We start from the raw sequence: 19465 nt of genomic DNA on the forward strand, positions 1-19465 counted from the left end.
TGGAGAACAGGAGAAGTCCCAGAAGACTGGAGGAGGGCAAACGTTGTCCCCATTTTCAAAAAGGGGAAAAAAGAGGATCCCAACAATTATCGTCCAGTTAGTCTGACATCTATACTGGGAAAGATTCTAGAGTAGATCAGTAAAAAGAGAGTCTGTGAACATCTAAAAAGTAATGCCTTAATCACAAAAAGTCAACACGGGTTTCAGAGTCAAGAAGTCATGCCAGACAAATCTAATCTCTTTTTTTGATAAAATTGCCAGCTTGTTAGATGAAGGGAATGCTGTGGATATAGTATATCTTGATTTCAGTAAGGCTTTTGACAGGGTTCCCCATGAAATTCTTGCAAACAAACTTATAAAATGTGGTCTAGACAAGATAACTGTTACATGGATTTGTAATTGGTTGACTGGCCGAACCGAAAGGGTGTTCAACAATGGCTCCTTTTCATCCTGGAAAGAAGTGACCAGTGGGGTCCCAGAGGGCTCTGGGGCCAGTGCTATTCAACATCTTTATCAACGGCTTGGATGAAAGAATTGGAGACATACTTATCAAATTTGCAGATGACACCAAACTAGGAGGAGTAGCTAATACCTAGAGGACAGGATCAAAATTCAAAATTACCTGAACAGACTAGAAAGCTGGGCCAAAGCTAACAAAATGAATTTCAACACGGAGGAATGTAAAGTACTGCACTTAGGGCGGAAAAGTGAAATGCACAGGTACAGGATGGGGGACACCTGGCTGAATGAGACTACATCAATAGAAATATAGTGTTAGATCAAGGGATCAAGTAATAGTGCCACTCTATTCTGCTTTGGTCAGGCCCCACCTGGAATATTGTGTCCAGTTCTGGGCACCACAATTTAAAAAGGATGTTGAGAAACTGGAGCGTGTCCAAAGGAGGGCGACTAAAATGGTGAAGGGTCTGGAAACCATGTCCTATGAGGAACAATTAGGGAGCTGGGGATGTTTAGTCTGGAGAAGATAAGGTTAAGTGGTGATATGATATCCTTGTTTATATATTTGAAGGGATGTCATATTGAGGAGGGAGCTAGCTTGTTTTCTGCTGCTCCAGAGAACAGGACCCAGCACAATGGATGCAAGCGCCAGGAAAAGAGATTCCACCTCAACATTAGGAGGAACTTCCTGACAGTAAGGGCTGTCTGACAGTGGAACAAACTCCCTCAGAGTGTAGTGGAGTCTCCTTCCTTGGAGGTCTTTAAACAGAGGCTGGATGGACATCTGTCGGGGATGCTTTGATTTAGATTTCCTGCATGGCAGGGGGTTGGACTGGATGGCCTTTGTGGTCTCTTCCAACTCTGTGATTCTATGTTCAAACCACTGATTTTGCCCAATTTTCCCCGTGTTATAAAGTCCTTAGTTTTTTAGACAAGGAATACTCAGAGGTGGGTTTGCCAGTTCCTTCTTCTAAAATGTAGTCTACGGCATCTGGTATTCATTGGTATGTTCCCATCCAAGTACTAACCAGGGTTGAACCTGTTTAGCTTTCAAGATGAGACAGGATCTAGTGCCTTTAAGTATTTAGGGCCTTAGGGGAGACTATTAGAAGAGAAATGAAAGAAGCATTTAGCAAGTAGAAGAGATCATTCCATGATACAGAAGCAAAAAAGAGAACCTTAAGTTCAGCGGCATTATGAACACCGTTTTTCACCTGTGAAGCACAAGGAAATGTGAAACTGTTTACTTGCTGCTGATGGAATCAACTTCTATTTTGCTTTAACAATCCCACCCACTGACTTCCCATTACAGCAGTATCGTCTGTATTTCATGGCCGCACATTGGTAAGCAACAAACAAAAATAGAAGCCAGAAATATGTGAGCCAGGAACTGTACTACACATGGTATTAAGTGACTCCACATAAGCTTGTCCATAGATACCTCACATCACTTTAGATAAGAGATGAGGAACACAATCCTATGCATGCTTGCTTGGAGTAAGTCTCATTGTACAGTTGTCCCTTCACATTCACTGGGGTTAGGAGCACAGGTCCCCCATGAAAGTGGAAAATCACAAATAAAGAATCACTATCTTTTGACCTGACAGATCATCTTCCTAGGAACCTCACTGGAGGGCCAATAAATGCCCAGAGAAGTGTTCTCTCTAGGAATCTTTAGATCCTCCAGCATGACTTCTGGCAGAGGATGACCATAGTGTTCCAATGGATGACCTAGAGATTCCTAGAGAAAACATATTAGTCAAATCTATGAATAATCTAAGCAACAAAAGTCAAAGCCACAAATGTGGTGGTGTTTATTGCCAGGTGAAGGTGTTCAGGATTGCAGCCTAAACCTGCTCCCTCAAATAGTTAGGAATGAAACCTGATTTCCAAGTAACTTTTTCTAGGAGTGGACTGTGAAGGAACTACATATCTTCACACATGTTTGGGAAAGGGGTAACTAAATGTTATCCCTGTTACCTACATGGATGCCCCATTGCTTAGCAGCAAAAAGGTGTAAACAGGAGGCACCAGATACTACCTTCAACATCTGAGTAAACACAAGGGTAGAGAAAGTATGGTCATTTAGATGTTATTGGAGTACACCTCCAATCAGTCAGTAAAATGATTCAGTGAACATAATCTGGATTTTACAGTAATTTGAACATTAAAGGAACTATGAAGAATGTTTAACTTACTTTAATAAACTTAAATATTTACTCAAAGATAAATCTACAGGGAAGGTAGATGAAGATTAGAAACCAGTCCTGTTATTCTGCAAAGAAAAATGGTTGAGTTTAAGAGATATTAGTCAAAGAATGATTAACATACATAGACATGAGAATATATTAAGATGAAATATACCTAACATTAGTTGACTGATAAATACAATATAGGGAATATACACCTCCCCTTACAAGTATAAAGGAAAACTAAGGCGAACATTAACAAAAATAGGGTAAAAATAACAAAGGAGATAATTACTAGAAGTAGAAAGAACAATGAGATAATTGGCATAATTTTTGGAAGATCATGATGATATAGAGGAAATGCTAGCAAGGCTAGATGGGAAGTTGATATAGAAAATTCTTGACAGGCATTTTATATGAAGTGGTATGTTGGAAAAAAAAGCTTTATAATTACGACCGATGGGTGAAAATGTGAGATGTATATCTTTTTGTTGCAATCTGTTTTTTAGTTTCTATTTTGATTTATATATAATTGTGTGTATTATTAATAACAATAACTATAATCATAAATATGCACTTAAACTACTTTGAGGATATAGTTCAACACACTGGACAGCTTCTTAAAGTTCAGACCACAATCCAGAGTGAATTCATGGTCTCGCTGTCTTGGCAGCCATCACTACCATGAGCCTCAGGTTGCATCCCCACTGCAGAAATAATCTGGTTTGACACCACTTCAACTGCCATGTCTCAATGCTATGGAATTGTAATTCTGTGAGATATTTAGCATTCTCTCTCTGAGAAATCTGGGAGCCACAACAAACTACAAATCCAAATATTCCATAGGACAGAACCATGAAAGTTAAAGTGGTGTCAAATTGGATTATTTTCACAGTGTGGGTGCAGCCTTAGCCAATGGGAGGGATCCTGGTGTTTCGGTCCAACATCATCTTGAGGGCCAAAGAGTTCAGGTGGCTACATAACCTGGTTCATCTCATCCAGTGTCATTTACTCTGGCAGGCAACAGCTCTCCTTGGGTCCTGAGGACAGAACTTTCCCTACTACACTGCCTTAAAGCTTCATTTATTTTGGGTTAAGAGGATCCCAACACCTAGATTGAAATCTTGAAGCAGACAATTTAGAACAGACAACACTAGATGAGATGAACCAGGACTCCATTTAACTCAGGATAAATACGTCTGAGGCCATAGGTAGAAAATGTATGTACCAAAGCAGCACACAGGGGAATACAAACTCTTGCCCAATGTGCAGCCCTGAGAACCTATAAGTTAGCAACTCTCACCACTTGAGCATGCTGTGTTGGGGGTGGAGAGAAGGTAATTCCTTCAGGTAGCAGCAGCACATGCAATGCATGCAAGGGATGAGGATTGCCTTTAGATGTCCCATTCCCTACATGCAGTACCAAGGGGTCCACCTGCTGGCTAGACAATATCAGACCGGGAGAGTAAAGGTAATTATTCTCAAATACAGATTCTGTGGTCAGCTTATGAGATACCTTACCAAAACAAACAAACAAACAAACAAATAAATAAAGCAAAGGAGGAAACTTAGGAGAGCTTTCCCTTGAGATGTCTGCATGTATGCAATATAAAGCCACCCTGAGTTCTGATTCTGGGGGAAAGGCAGGAGGTAAAGTAATTATAATAATGGTGAGGCAGAGCAGTGTTTCTTAAGCTGTCTTAATGTGGGAGACCAACAGTGTCCCCGTCCCCCCCAAATCATCTTTGTGCCCATGGACTACAACTGTTTCTTTACTTCCTGGAAACTTAAAGTGGTGTGGCAGCCAAAAGCTTACAGACTGACACCAGCCCACAGACCACTTGATCAACAGATGTAGAGAGTGTGTGCATACATGCACACACATGTTGCGCCCTCTGGAAATGTGAAATCTAGCAAAGTCAAGACTCACAGCTGGTAAGATCCACAATTGCCTCTCTGTTTCCAATTAGGACAGGGTGCGGCTATTCCTCTGGAAGGTCTGTGGTCTGCAGAGGTTCTTTACCCACAGAGTTCATTTAAGGTTAGGGCGCCAAGGACTGGATGTCCCCCTGGCAGCTGGGCAGTACAAGATGGGTGGGTCCAAAGGAGATCAAAAGAGAGAAAAAACATGGAACCAGAGAGCGAGACGGATACTGCTGGTGCAAAGACATTGCCAACCATGGAACTTCATAAAGCTGCTAAATAAATAGGCTGCAAAAACAGATGCTTGAAAATTCATCTAAGGTTCATAGTGGTGAGGGAGAACGTGAGATTATTTTATTGTGGGAAAATGTGTGATTACTTTATTGTGTAATGCTGGAGAGAAACTATTTTACTGTATCATTGGTCTTGTGCTTACATACCAGGCTGGCTCCTCTACTCAATAAAATGTTTCTTGGTGGGAAGGGATGGAATGGGATGAGGCAGGCACACTGGCAGGACAAGAACTCAGCAAGAGCCAATCTCAGAGCAGCTTCACATTATTACATGGCAAGAAATTTGGTATGAGTATTTGACAGGGAAATGCAATGGACTGATTGGCAAGTATGTCTGAATGACAACAGCCTGCAAAAATTACTGTTTTGTACTATAGCTCCCAGAATTTCCCAGCTGGCACAGGTAATAGGAGGTGTAGGGTTTTTCGCTCTCAGGTTTTCCAAACTATGGTGAGACATGGGTGTTGGAAAACATGCATTTGTCATATTCATGTTGTTAGGCGTATGCCTAAAAACCACTATAAAATGGCCTTCAGTGAAGTGTGAGAAAAGTGGAGCAATGGACACTTTCGTACAGACCCTTGCCAAAAACATGCAGGGTGGAGTGGGAGCGGGTGAAAAAGACCAAGAGCCAAGACTCTTGAAATCTTAGCCAAGGGCAGTGGGAAATGACAGGCAATCTCTGAGCTGCGTTAAAGCTAACAAAGCAAATGGGTCTAGATTCCTAAGCTCCACACAGGACTTGCCCAAGACATTTGGAAGTTAAAAGACAAAATGGCACTGCTCTGTATTCCATTAATAGCTGCTGACTAGAGTGGTAGTTGAATCTTTCTCTGGAGGTCCTCTACCATGCCTGAAGGCCAGCTTAGGGGGACAGGACACACTGCTTGGCAGACTCAAGCCTCTGCTGCTCAGCACTGGCTGCCTAGCTCTGCCTAACGATAGGGCTAGCTCTATTTGCAGAGGTTCATGCTGAATAAAGCCCAGTATCCACAGATTCTCTAGACCTTGTCATAAGATACAGCAGTCTGATTCTGAAGTTACACATTAGGTGAAGTTCCTAGTTCAGTTTTGGTTAGGATATCCCAGGTGCTGTAGGCTATATTTCAGAGAAAGGAACTGGCAAAACCATCCCTGAATATTCTTGGCTTAAGAAAACCCAATGAAAGTCATGGGTTGCCATAAACTGACTGATGACTTGAAGGCACACTACTTGTTCAATCTTCTTTCTTTCTTTCTTTCTTTTTTGGCATGTAAGGTTGCTCAGAGTGTCTGCAGGATCTGGCTTAGGTTGTGATGTTGCAGGTCCCAGCATGATCCTTAACAAAGCGAATGGTATCTCAACACAAGGGTTGAGATGAGTGAGCTTGCTTTGTGGGGCCTGGGACAATTGTCTTAGACCCATCTACACTCACATGAATGCCTAAGCAAAACTCTTCAATCTCTGTCTCATCCACACATCTGAAATACTGGGGAAATGCTACTCATGTGGGCTTTACAGGGATATTGTCAAGCTTTCAACAAAACACATGAAACCACAACCACTTTGAAAACAAAGAAGCACGACAGAAATGCTTCCATTTAATGAGGAATTTGGAAATCCTACTCTTGTTGACCTTCCGGTTTCTCTCAATAAGAAGGGTCACAAAGCATGCCTGATTTATCTTTGGAAAGCTTGAAAAGAAGCCACAAGAAGAGGAGCATGTAGAATAAGTAAACAGGTTCTCTGACACTTGGAGTCTCCAAGGGGAACAATCAGCAAGTGAGTCCCTTGACTATGGTACTACTTCTGTCTCCTCAGCCCCCAGGCCTTTTTGATACGTAAGCAAGTGAGGGTCGGGATCTGCTTTCTCACTTCATCAAGAGTTGCTGAACTTACTAATGAGAGCTGATGGCTCAAAAGTGAGCAGCTATGAAAAATGAGATGGAGCAACTGCCGCTCCTATAAAAAACAAACACAAGCTCTTCACCATTTAAGCCGCAGCAACTGAGGGAGAAAATCACTGTGGGTTTGGCCAACGAACTTTTTAAGACTGCAGTTGCCAGGGACTGTGGGAGTTATATATAGTCCAAAAAAGTAACTTTACTAAGCAATGAAAATTACCAATAGGAAACCATCAATTCGGAAAAGGCACTGGTGGTTTGAGTACTGGACTAGGATTCTTGAGAGGCCAGGATTTTAATCCCCATTTAGCCACAGAAACCCATTGAGCAAATCACACATCTTCTCAGGCTGCTGTCACACTACAGAAATAATGCAGTTTGATGCTGCTTTTACCGTCATAGCTCCATCCTATGGAACCCTGGGATATGTAGTTCATGGCACCAGAGCTCTCCAACAGAGAAGGCTAAATATCTCACAAAACTACATATTACTGATGCTATAACATAAAGCCAAGGCAGTTAAAGCAGTGTTAAACTGCATTAATTCTGCAGTGTAGATGCGGCTTCAGATTCTGAGAAAGGAAATAGCAAACTGCCTCAGAATAAATCTTGCCAAGACCCATAACTGGATTGCTAGAAATCAGTTTCCTTGAAGGTATATAACAATAACAATAAATTTTAGGGAGCAGAGATTAATGTGTTGGAGTGGAGCGAGAGACACTTTTATCTCCAATGTCTCTGGCTGAGCAGGATTAAGACATATGGGGATATGAGTGTGCATTTAAGATGAAGCAACCTGGAATTTTGGTTAGGGATTGTGGAGGATTCATTTGCAGTACATATCCAAGACTGGGTTAACAGAAGCACATACAGGTATGGGGATGAATAATACTGCACACTCACCTGATATGCCAGGAGTCTGGTAATGATGAACATGCTGGAACATACTAGAAAGCAAACCAACCAGCCCATACTAAGGGACAAACATATCTACTTCGTACGGACTGCAACTTTCCACACTCCTGGACAGATTTTTGTTTTTCCTCCTCTTTCAATCAAATTAACACCCCAGTGGTTAATTAAAAAGAAGCACTAACTTATTGTTTGGAAACCACTCTCTACAGAGCTAAAAACAACAAGGCTGCTTTAAACAGTATGAGGCAAGGAGAAATCTCTATTTACAACCATATGTTAAAAAAATGGCCTGTCAAGGCTCAAATGCTGCACCTTGTGCAAACAATTGTTCACAATCCTGGTAGTGCAACACAGGAAATGTATGTGTGCAGGGTTGTGTTTTGTGGCAAGCAATTATTGCTGGACTTCAAGAGAAAGGCAGACAAATATCTCTTTATCTAACTGTCAATGCTGCAACTTATACGAACAGAGGTAGTGGTGCAGGTTAGACAGAGAAGACAGCTAACATGACAAATTTTAATCCTTAGGGCAAGGGGTGGAGGGTGCCCAGAGAATTTCAAATCTTCCTCTTTTCAACCACAAGTCAAAGTTTGCCTTGTAGTACTAGACAGAGAAGATGACTACAAGCTCATTGATCAAAACAGAACGCAGAAAAGAAAATTTAACTTTACTTAGGGCCCATTCACATTACAAAAAAAATCGGTTTTGAAACCGATTCAATCACGTGAAGTTCCTACTCACCCCGAATCTCACACAAGCGAATCCGGGGCTTGCACACCCGTTCCGTGTTAAATGGCCCCTAGCACGGGTCTTTTGAAATCGGCGCAAATGCCGTTTCTTTTTAAAAACCCCGGGTCCTGGGAATGAGAACTTTGCCTCGATCACGATCGAGGCAAATTGAGGGAAGGATTTAGGCCAGAGGGTGGGCAAAGGGCAAGGCATTTCCTCCCCTCATCGGAGGGGAGGGGGAGGAGGAAAGAGCCCTGGGCAGAAGGGAGCAAGGGAAGGCATTCTTTAGGAGCCTCTTTTCCCTGCATCCCCTGCCCAAAGTCCTCTGTCGCTGGGCATTCCTTCCCTTGCAGGAGGAAAAAATCAGGTCATGAACGGAGCTCATGTCAGGCAACCCCCCCCCCTTTTCAAATTCAAACAATTTTTTTGAGCGAACATGCGCATTGTTTATATTCCAGAGGCAGATGGAGCTAGGCTTGCACTTGGATATCCTTGGATCTCCTTGCTTTCTGCAGAGGGAGAAGCTACAAATGTTGCAAACAATCAATGTTACATTTTTAACAATTTTTTTGAGCAAATATGCGAATGATTTGTCTTCTTGAGCAGATACAGCAAGGGAAGCAAAGGGAAAGCTAATGTTGCTTTTAAAAGCATAAAAAAAACGCATGCCAATCCCATCCTCTGCCTGGGACAGGGGCAGATCTGACCCAAAAGCCCACAGGTTTATTAAAAGAGAGAGAGAGAGAGAGAGAGAGAGGCATCTCTCTCCCTGCTTCAGCAGCTGAAACCCCTGTGCCTGGCTCTTTAAAAAGGGAGGACACTTCCCCCGATGCCCTGCAAACATCACCATGACGATAGCTTGATTGGCAGCGGCCAATCTACAGAATGCATTCGATTTCTGTCAAAATGCATTCGATTTCAATTTGTAGTGGGCACTTGCTAACGGAGCGATTCGGGGGAGGGGCATCCGGATCATCCCAGTTCCCTCCATGTCTTTTACCCCAGTATGAATGGGGCCTTAGAAGGGAGAACTCAAGATTAGCTGGTGTCTAAGCCAGCTCAGCAGTAGGAAAGCCCCATGCCTTCTCATTCACATGTAACTGCCAAGTTAGGACAACCAAACTTATCTCAATCTGAAAAAGAAACATCTGTCTTCAATGGTGAGCTGGGATCCACCACAGGTGTGCAGCCTGAGCTAAGATGAGTTGCAACAGAAGTACTAATATCAATACTGTACAAAAATATGTTTTTTTTAAAATAGCAACAATTAAGAAGTGCATGTTTGGTCTACAGATCAATCCAAGCACTTTATCCTATTTGACTTTGGAAGCTAACCAGGCCTAGTTAGGTCTTGGAGTGGAGGTTGCAAAGGAAAAATCAGATGCTGTAAAGCGATATGTCAGAGGAAGGAAATGATAAATCACCTGTGAATATTCATTGACTAAGAAAACCCTGTGAAATTCATGGGGTTCAATAGGTCAACAGGTGATCTGAAGATACACACACACACACACAGTTTTGAACAAAACCTAGAAAGGGTGCTTTCTTAGCCTAAAACGTCCAAATCCCCCTTCCCCCGGCTAGCCTGGGCAACTAATTCTAGATATGAAAAGATCAAAGGCTTTTGAGAGGTGAATGCTGTCTGTGTACAGATGGGGATCTTTTCCAGCTCTGCTACCAGACAGAGATACAATAGTTCAGTGATGGCAAACCTATGGCACACATAAGGGCACATGTGTCGTTGCCCCAGCAGAGTTTGCCAGAGTTTGTTACTAGAAAGCCAAAGGGACATGGCACTTTGCGATAAATAAGTGGGTTTTGGGTTGCAGTTTGGGCACTCAGCCTCTAAAAGGTTCACCATCACTGCAATAGATTAAACCAAGTACTTTGGGAGGCAAAGCATGTGACCTGACTCCTACCACTGAGCTCTGAGGCATGTCCTCCTAAAATGCACTGCTAAATATCATTGCAAGGTAAATATCCACACAAAACTGCTCTGCACCAGGTCAGACCACTGGTCCACTGACTTCACACCTGTATAACAATTATACTGTAATCCAAATGGCATTGGGAAAAGTTATCTTCCACATGCAATGCTATGGCTCCTTTTGGGCAGCACAGAAAAATAATCCTGGCACAAAAAGAGCAATTGCAGCTTGTAACATTATCCAAAGCTATCGTCACAGTGGGACTTGAGAGGGACAGTGGGCTGCCACTGTGAGCAAGTCACCTACTTTCAGCCTCAGGGAAGGCAATGGCAATCCTCCTCTAAAAAAAAAACCTTGCCAAGAAAACCCCATGATAGGGTCGCCATAAGTCAGAAATGACTTGAAGCCATACAACACACAAACACACACTATGAGCAATATTTCAGTCCCTTTCTCTTGCATTTTCATCTTTAAGAAGAAAAATGAACTTGGTAGTTTTTTATTTATGAAAAAACAAAAGGAAGTAGACATAAAGCCAGGCCTTTGATCAATTGCTCAGCGAGTCCATCTTGCAGTGTCTCCAGTGAAGATTGCAACAATACTGTGGTATACAGTGGGCCCTTGTTATCCGCTAGGGTATAGTTCCAGTACTCCCTATGAATAACAAAATCTATGGATGCTCAAGTCCCATTAAATATAACAGAAAAAGAAAATAAATAAAATGGAAAATCAAAGTTTATTATTTATACTTTAAAAAATATTTTCAAGCCATGAATGTTTGAATCTGTGGATTAAAAAACCCTGGATAAAGAGGGCTGACTGTACTAACTACTTAGGAAACCCTTCCTCCCCCCCCCCCCAAAAAAAGAAGTCTCAGCATTATTTAACAAATTACAGATGAAGACAAAAAACAGATATTTTCAAGATTGCTTGAAGGGAGGTTTCAAAGGAAAGACCTCTATTTATAATGTGAATTCTTGTCCCACTGTCATTCCTAATAAAGTGATATGAAATCAGTTTGACTGGAGGCAACAGGGTGGCCAAAAAGAATTAAAAAGGTGCTTGAAACCCAATAGGAAGTGTGCCTCTCTTGTATGCCACTTTCAGCTCTGCACAATCGCTCTGCACCTCAATGACCTGGTTTTAAATTTCCACATTGGCTTACAATGCCCCATCGCCTGCAATGTACGCTTAAGCCTGACCTTTGCAAGATTTCTGGATACAGGCCTGCCTATTAATGGGATACCGTAGAGAATTCGGCAGCTACAGCTGAGTGCGTCATGAGTTCTCTTGGGCATCGTCCAAGTGGGATCTCAGCTCCATTCACGGCCGGCTGGGACGTCAAGGACCCACTTGCTCGCCTACACCAGGGGTCAGGCAGGAGCAAATGGGGACAGACACCCTGCAGCCTTTTCCCACATCTGCAGCCAAGCACTGACCAGTCCCTGAGTCAGTCCCATACCCTTAGACCTAAGAAGAAACTTGGGACAACTCCAGTAAGGGTACAGACAATAAAGGAATCCAGAAAAATGAGAAACAGCAAAGGTACTTTGGCTTAGGAAATAACCCAGCCGGCTCAAGAAAATGAGAAGCGCCAAAGACTGGGACATCAAGCTGTTTCCCCAGGAACTTAAATATAGCTCCTCTTCTCTGGTTTCCCACTTGACATTTCTCTTCTCTGCCAGACTAAGCAATGACAACTCCCACTGAATGGGCAGGTAGCAGCCAAGCAGAACTGCTGGGAAGAGGAGGAGGGAAAGGCAACAGGAGACCTACTCCAGTAACTCAAATCTAGGTTGGGGATGCATTTTTTGGAGAGGGGGAAATGCTGAGGGTAACTGTCTCATCTATTTCATCATTGCTTTCATAGCTCAATTCCAAGCACATTTACTCAGACTCCACTCCCATGGAGTTCAAAGGGACTTACTTCCAAGCATAGCTGTTGCTTTACAGCTGTTTTCTCTTCTTTTCAGAGCAGGATGGGAGGCAATAATACCCTACCATGCAATGCAATAAGAAAGCCAAGCCATTTTTCTGTGATGACAGACAGGTTTTATAATGCAGGAGAGGAAGCCAGTCTTTCTGGTGGGGCACTGACTGACCATTAATGCATTCCTCATTACTGGAACTGGAGTTTGCCTTAACCCAGGAATGTGAATTATGCAGCCTCCAGATGCTGCTGGACTCCAACTCCCGGCATCCCTTTAAGCTATGGTTTAAAGGGTTTTAAATCCCACAACAGCTGGAAGATCACATATTTTCATCCCTGTCCTTTAACCCTTCATCTTATGCCAGCAGCATCCTTGAGCTATAAGGAAGACCTACCCACAGACACGATCTTGAAATTAGAGCCCAGCATCTGTAAGTCTGGACGATGCAGACTTACAGATGCTGGGCTCTAATGTCCAAAAATATTAATTTTTTCAAGCTCTGCATGAGGGATTAGGCCAATCTGGATCTGAGAGAACACAAAGCAGTCTAAGGAGAGCCTCTCCCAGTGGATTGGCCCATGACTGCAGTCACAGAAGCAAATTTAGGCATTCACCTGGGGCATCAAGAATCCTAGGGGTTCTTCTGCATCCTTGTCTTGCCCTTTTGTAGCTGTGCTGTCAGTCATTTTAGAAGAATGACAACTTATATACTGAGAGATCTTGTAGCACCTTTGAGACTAACTGAAAGAAAGAAATTGGCAGCATGAGCTTTCATAGACTTCAGATACTTCCTCAGAAGTCTATGAAAGCTCATGCTGCCAATTTCTTTCTTTCAGTTAATCTCAAAGGTGCTACAAGATTTCTCTAAGTACTGATTCTACCAACTAACATGGCTATATCTTTGAATTCTACAGCCTAACATATACGGTAGTTAGAATTCAAAGATATAGTCATGTTAGTCTGTAGAATCAGTACATAGAGAAATCTTGTAGCACCTTTGAGACTAACTGAAAGAAAGAAGTTGGCAGCATGAGCTTTCGTAGACCACTCATCTATTCTCTTACCTACAGGCTAGCTTCCAATGCCAAACTGGTCTTGCCTCTTCATTCAAATTCGACATTGTGAACTGGCCAATGTATATGGAAGTTGACATTCTCACATACCAATGGCATATATACATTCTTCCCTGCTTTCCATGCCACTGTATGCATCTGAGGAAAAGACTAAAGTCTACAAAAGCTCATACTACCAACTTCTTTATTTCAGTTACTCTCAAAGGTGCTACAAGACCTCTACATACTAACTTAACATGTACCTTGCCTGTCAGGTGACCCTCCTTATCTCCAAGGGGCACCACTAAGTACCTATCTGTTGGCTGTCCAGGCCATAGAGAAAGTCATGGAGAGAAGGAAGAAGAAATGACAGTCTAAAGATCAAAATATTAAGAGAACCCTATCTGGCTGACCTCTTGGCTGTTTGAGTTGTGCTGTTGGATGTTGCTCAGCAAATGATGAGCAGACATTTGGGGAAGAGGAAATTCTAAATTTCCTGAGAGTGCAAAAATGGACTACTGGCACTGGTACTAAGGCATGGGTGAAAGCTGTGAGAGTACTCCCTCACCTGCATATTTCTTTTTGGAGGGAGATCACATGAGGTTTATTATTACACCTTGCCTGTTGGGTGACTCCTCCTGCTTTCCTAGGGGCACCATAAAGTACTCTTGGATCTCTACTGCCTCCCTCCCCACAGTGCTTTCTGTTATTGGAATACAGCTTTGCCATTCAGATGTAGGGGAAAGGGTTATTTCACTTTTATTTCCTTAATCTATTCATACATCACTTAAAATGGTATCTCAAAGTGGTGTAATAAAATAAAGGGTTAATTAAATGTTGTGGCGTGCTTTCAAGTTATCTCCAACTTATGATGATCATAAGGCAAACCTATCATGAGGTTTTCTGGGCCTGAGAGCATGCAGCATGCCCAAGGTCATCCAGTGGGTTTCCATAGCTGAGCAAGAAATTGGACCGTGGTCTTCAATGCTCAAAGCAGTACATCATGCTTGCTCTCTTAATTGAAACTTAACCAATTAAAATATTTCAAGAGAGTGTCAGAGGAGGGAATAGTTTTCCCTCCACAGCCACATAATTCTAGATCGGAGTGAGGAAAGTAAAGCCCTGCAGATATTATTGGACTGTAGCTCCTATCATCCCTAGCTAACATAGCAGGTAGAGATGTTAGGAATTTCAGTCCAGCAACCTGATGATGAGAACAAGGGAGAGACCCTTCTTGGTGGCTGGTCCTAGGCTTTGGAATCCTCTCCCCAGAAAGCTAGGATGGCTCCCTCCTCGCTGTCCTTCTTCCAGCAAGTTAAAAACCTTTCTATTTGGGCAGGCTTTTTAAAGTATCGATTACAATGGGCTTGTAATGGTGTTCTCTCTTGCTGGATTTTATCATCTGTCTTGTAAGGAATTTTTATTATACAGTACAGTTTTAATTCTATATAGATAATGAAGAAATCGAAATAGTAAAAGACTTCCCATATCTTGAACTAAACATTGATCAGAAAGAAGACTGCAGTCAAGAAATGAGGAGGAGGCCAGGAATGGGAAGGGCAACTAGAAAGAACTAGAAAAGATCCTAAAGTTCAAAGATACACAACTGTGCACTAAAGTTAGAATCATCCTAGCCATTGTATTCCCAATCACCATGTAGGGATGTGAGAGCTTGACAGTGAAGAAAGCCCACAGAAAGAAAATCAACTCATTTCATTTGAGATGTGGTGCTGGAGAAGAGTGCTGAGGATACTGTGAATGACCAAGAAGACAAACAAATGGGTCCTAGAACAGATCAAGCCTGAACTCTCCCTAAAAGTCAAGATGACGAAACTGAGGGTGTCATACTTGGATCACATTACTAAATAGAAAATAAATATAATGCTAGGGGAGGTAGAGAGCAGCAAAATGAGAGGAAGACGGCATGTCAGATGGATAGATTCAATCAGAGAGGTTACAGGTATGAATTTGCAGGACCTGAGCAAAGCAGTGGAGGACAGGGGATCTTGGAGATATCTCATCCACAGAGTCACCATGAGTCAGGGCCAATTGAGGGAAACTTAACAACAAAACAATGTATATATACATACATATCCACAGAGGGGCTAAATACCCTAAAGGAACCAGATTTTGTCAGATCCTGGAAGTCAAGCAAAGTCAGCCTTGGTTACTATGTGCATGGGTAACCCCCAATGAATACCGGGTGCTGCAGGCTGTATTTCAGAGGAAGGAAGTGGCAAACTATCTCTGAGTATTCCTTGCCTAAAGAAACCCTATGAAGTTCATGGGACTGCCTTAAGTCAACAGGTGACTTGAAGACACAGGCACAGGCACAGACACACACAGACAGACATATATGTAGCTAAAAGAACCAATGTGGTGCAATAGTTTGAATGCTGGACTAGGAATCTGGGAAGCCAGGGTTTGAATCCTTGCTCAGCCACAGAAACCTACTATGTGATGTTGAGTTAAGTCCCATTATCTCAGCCTTAAATGAAGGCAATGGCAAACCTCCGGGGGAAAAAAATCTTTCCAAGAAACGCCATGATAGGGTTACCATAAGACCTGTGATAAGGTTGCCATACATCAGAAATGACAAGAAGGCGCACACAACAAAACAACAACAACAAGAAGCATATATTTATCAATCCTTTTTATACGTATTTTAATCTCCATTGGTCTGAGTATTTTATAATCCGCCTTGAGTCCCAAGATATGAATAATGTAACAACATCTGGAGGGCCACAAGTTCCACATCTCTAATCTAGAATGGCTACGGTTCAATTTCCAGCATGGCTGTGAAACCCACTGGGTGACCCTGGGTAAGTCACATGATCTCAGCCTCAAGGAAAGGCAATGGCAAACCTACTCTGAACAAATCTTGCCAAGAAAACCCCATGATATAATCAGAAATGACTTGAAGGCACACAACATCAAACCAATATAGAGTGAAACCTTTCTTTTAAAAACACTGTATCTGTAAGAGTGTGAGTATTCTTATTAATACATAAAACCTATAGCTTTTTTGTACTCTCAAAGTACAAACTCATTTCTATTTATTCTGCACAACAGGCTTCTAATGTTTTGCATTTGCAGATGGAAAACTGAGGCTCAGAAATGATGGCTTGCTCACAAAGACCACCCAGCAAGTCCATGGTTGCGGCGCAATCTAAAATTTGTCTCTCTCATCTACCAGACCACAACTAGAACCTGACACTCTCACCATGGCCTTCCTGACCATTTAATTCTCAGCCTTTGCGGCGCTGCCTGGAAAAGCCAGCTGCAGTAGCTCTGCTCCTGTTCTCTGCCCTAGTATGACCCTGGCCCCCAAATAAGAGCTGCTTATCTTTATGCTCTATATCATGCAGCAGCCCTTGTGCAAAAATTATGCCAACACTTTCACGTCAACCATGATGCATTACTTGGAGGCCCCTAAACTAGATTTTCACACAAGGCAGTCAGTAGCTAAGACCGAGAAGGAACTTTTACAATGGGAAACTACGGAGGCACCAATATTCCCTCACAATATTTCTAAAGCTGTAAAGGGAGGGTGGGAGGGAGGCAGTATAAACCACGCTGCCTCCAGGACTAAGAAGATCGATGCAACTTGGAATTTGCTTGATGGCATTCAGAAACAGGCAAATCTCAAGGAAGGCAGTGCCAGGCAGACCCTCCTCCCCCTTGGCACTTGGCCTGGAGATTTCCTGCCCAACACGCATGCAGGAAAAGGGTGGCGCCTCTCAGAGCAAGATCAAAACCAGAAACAGACGCAAGCACAGACAGATGTCCCCCATCCTCCCTCCTTCTGCCCACAAAAATCCAGATCCCTGCCTAACCAACTGGGCACAGTGAAAGAAATCATGCAGCAGAAAGGCTCTGGGTACAGCAGGGCCAGAATGACAAAAGGGACTTTTCCAAATAAATCCTGGTTTGGTAGCATCAAGATCTGCATGAGAGGGCAGCTCCAAAAGGCACCACAGGGAGAGCAAGCATGGTGTAATAGTTTCAGTGTTGGGCTCTGGGAGATCAGAGTTTAAATCCCCACTTGGCCATGGAAACCCACTGGGTGACCTTGGCCAAGTCACTCTCTCTGCCTCAGATGATGGCCATGGCAAACCCTCTCTGAAGAACTTGCCAAGAAAGCCCCAAGATAGGTGAATACCTGAGGGTTACCGTAAGTTGGAAAACAACTTGAAGGCACATAACAACAAACCACGGGGCATGTAAAACTTTTGGCTGGTGGGGGGGAGCTCTTTCACTTCACAGTTATTGCAGCATGATGCTGCTTTAACTGCCATGGCTGCAGCATCCTATGGCATCTTGAGGTTTGGAGTTTAATCATAGGCACAGCATGGTGTAGTGGTTTGAGTGTTGGACTACCAACTCTGGAGAACTGGATTCGATTCCCAGTTCAGCCATGAAACTCACTGAGTGACCTAGGGCATGTCACACTCTCTCAGTTCCAGGGGAAGCCAAGGCAAACCTCCTCTGAAATTTTACTAAGGAAAAATCCCATGATAGGGGATGCCTTTGGGTTGCCATAAATCAGAAACGACTTGAAGCCACACAACAACAACAATGACAAAACAGAGGAAGAACTCCCAGGCTGAGGCTTTTAAAGACCCCTTCCCTAAGCTTCCAATCCCAGGATTCCATGGGACGTTGCCATGGCAGTTCAAGTAGAACCATATCAATGTAACCGTGTAACAAGAAAAAGCCCCAGGACAGAATAGATTTATTGCATTTAATTCCCATCCCTCTCTGCCCTCCCTCACCATGCCCTTCAATACACTGGACAGCAAACAGTGCCCTTAAAAAAACACAATGCACAATAAAACAACCCACAAATAGATAATGCACCCTAGGCAAGGAGTGTGGCTTTTGACTGCAGAAGTGGCACCAAGCGTCATCTAGAGTAACAATATTATCTAGGGAGCTGAGGAAGCTATTCACAAGCCGGCAGGTGCGCTCCAATTTCTGGCCAACGTCACACACCGAGCCCTTTGGGTCACAACAATCCCTGGAGAAATTTTATGGATGTCAAGAAACAGCCAGGGGTTGTAGAGATGCACACACATTCACACACACACCATGATCCACTGCAATATTACCGGCTGTGGGGGTGTGTGCATGGGTGGATCTGAGTTATGACAACTCTGGGAAACTTTTCGTGGGTGCTGAGAAACTGTAGCCATCTGGACAGACACATCCTGGGAGCCTCTCTGGCCACTTTTGTTATGGAAAATGCTGGGTAAGAAAGGTGCCACCCACATCTCCTGGTCACTCCTGCATGAATGCTGCGTGCCTTCAAGTCATTTCCAACTTATGGTGACTCTAAGATGAGCGTATCCATGGGGTTTTCTTAGCAAAATTTGTTCAGAGGTAGTTTGTCATTACCTTCCCCTGAGGCTGAGAGTGTATGACGTGCCCCAAGTCACCCAGTGGGTTTCATGGCCATTCCTAGGATTGACCAAAAGTGGTTGAGGGGGAACCTTTGCCACACAGTGAAGAATTTATGAATGATGTATAAAGTTGGGGATGGGGGAACCTTCACACAGATGGAGAAAACTGAAGACTTGGGTCTTTCTGGTCCGCTGAGGAAGGAAGCCAATTGGCTGCAGCCAGAGATTTGTTTGTTGCTGTGTGCCTTTAAGTAGTTTGAGAGTTATGGGTCGCATTCCCACTTACAAATAAATCACTTTGCGATCCGAATTGATGGAGTATGGTTCACACCACATTTACCCCAATCGCATTTTCTTGCTGCAAAAAATAAAATAAAATAACCCACTTGTGGTTCACATTGACGAATCAATCGATTCAAAATGGACTCGCTCCAGCTGGCCAATGGGCAAATTTAAATTGATTCCGATCCTCATCTGGTTCACACTTGCGCGGAATCCATTTATCCAAAAAGACACAGAAAAAATCAGCACCAAAAAGATGTGGGTTAAATGGGTCTAGTGCGTGGCCCCCCTCTCCGAAATCATTTCAGTGATTTGGTTCAAGTCTGACCCAGGGTCATTTAAACTGGTTCAAACCGATTTGCGATCCAGTTTAAAAGGTAGTGAGAATGAGGCTATGGAGACCCTAAAGCAAAGAGAGCCAGCATGGTGGTGGTGTTGTGGTTTGAGCGTTGGACTATGACTCTGGGGACCAGGGTTC

At 43.1% G+C, this 19465-nt stretch overlaps 1 protein-coding gene across 4 annotated transcripts in view; it reads right to left on the minus strand.

Annotated features, from left to right (window-relative positions):
• Positions 1-19465, minus strand: part of PDE4A (phosphodiesterase 4A) — a 353540-nt gene that overhangs the window by 87851 nt on the left and 246224 nt on the right. The window lies entirely within an intron of this gene.

Source organism: Sceloporus undulatus, chromosome 2, assembly GCF_019175285.1.
Source record: "Sceloporus undulatus isolate JIND9_A2432 ecotype Alabama chromosome 2, SceUnd_v1.1, whole genome shotgun sequence".
Lineage (NCBI taxonomy): Eukaryota > Metazoa > Chordata > Lepidosauria > Squamata > Phrynosomatidae > Sceloporus > Sceloporus undulatus.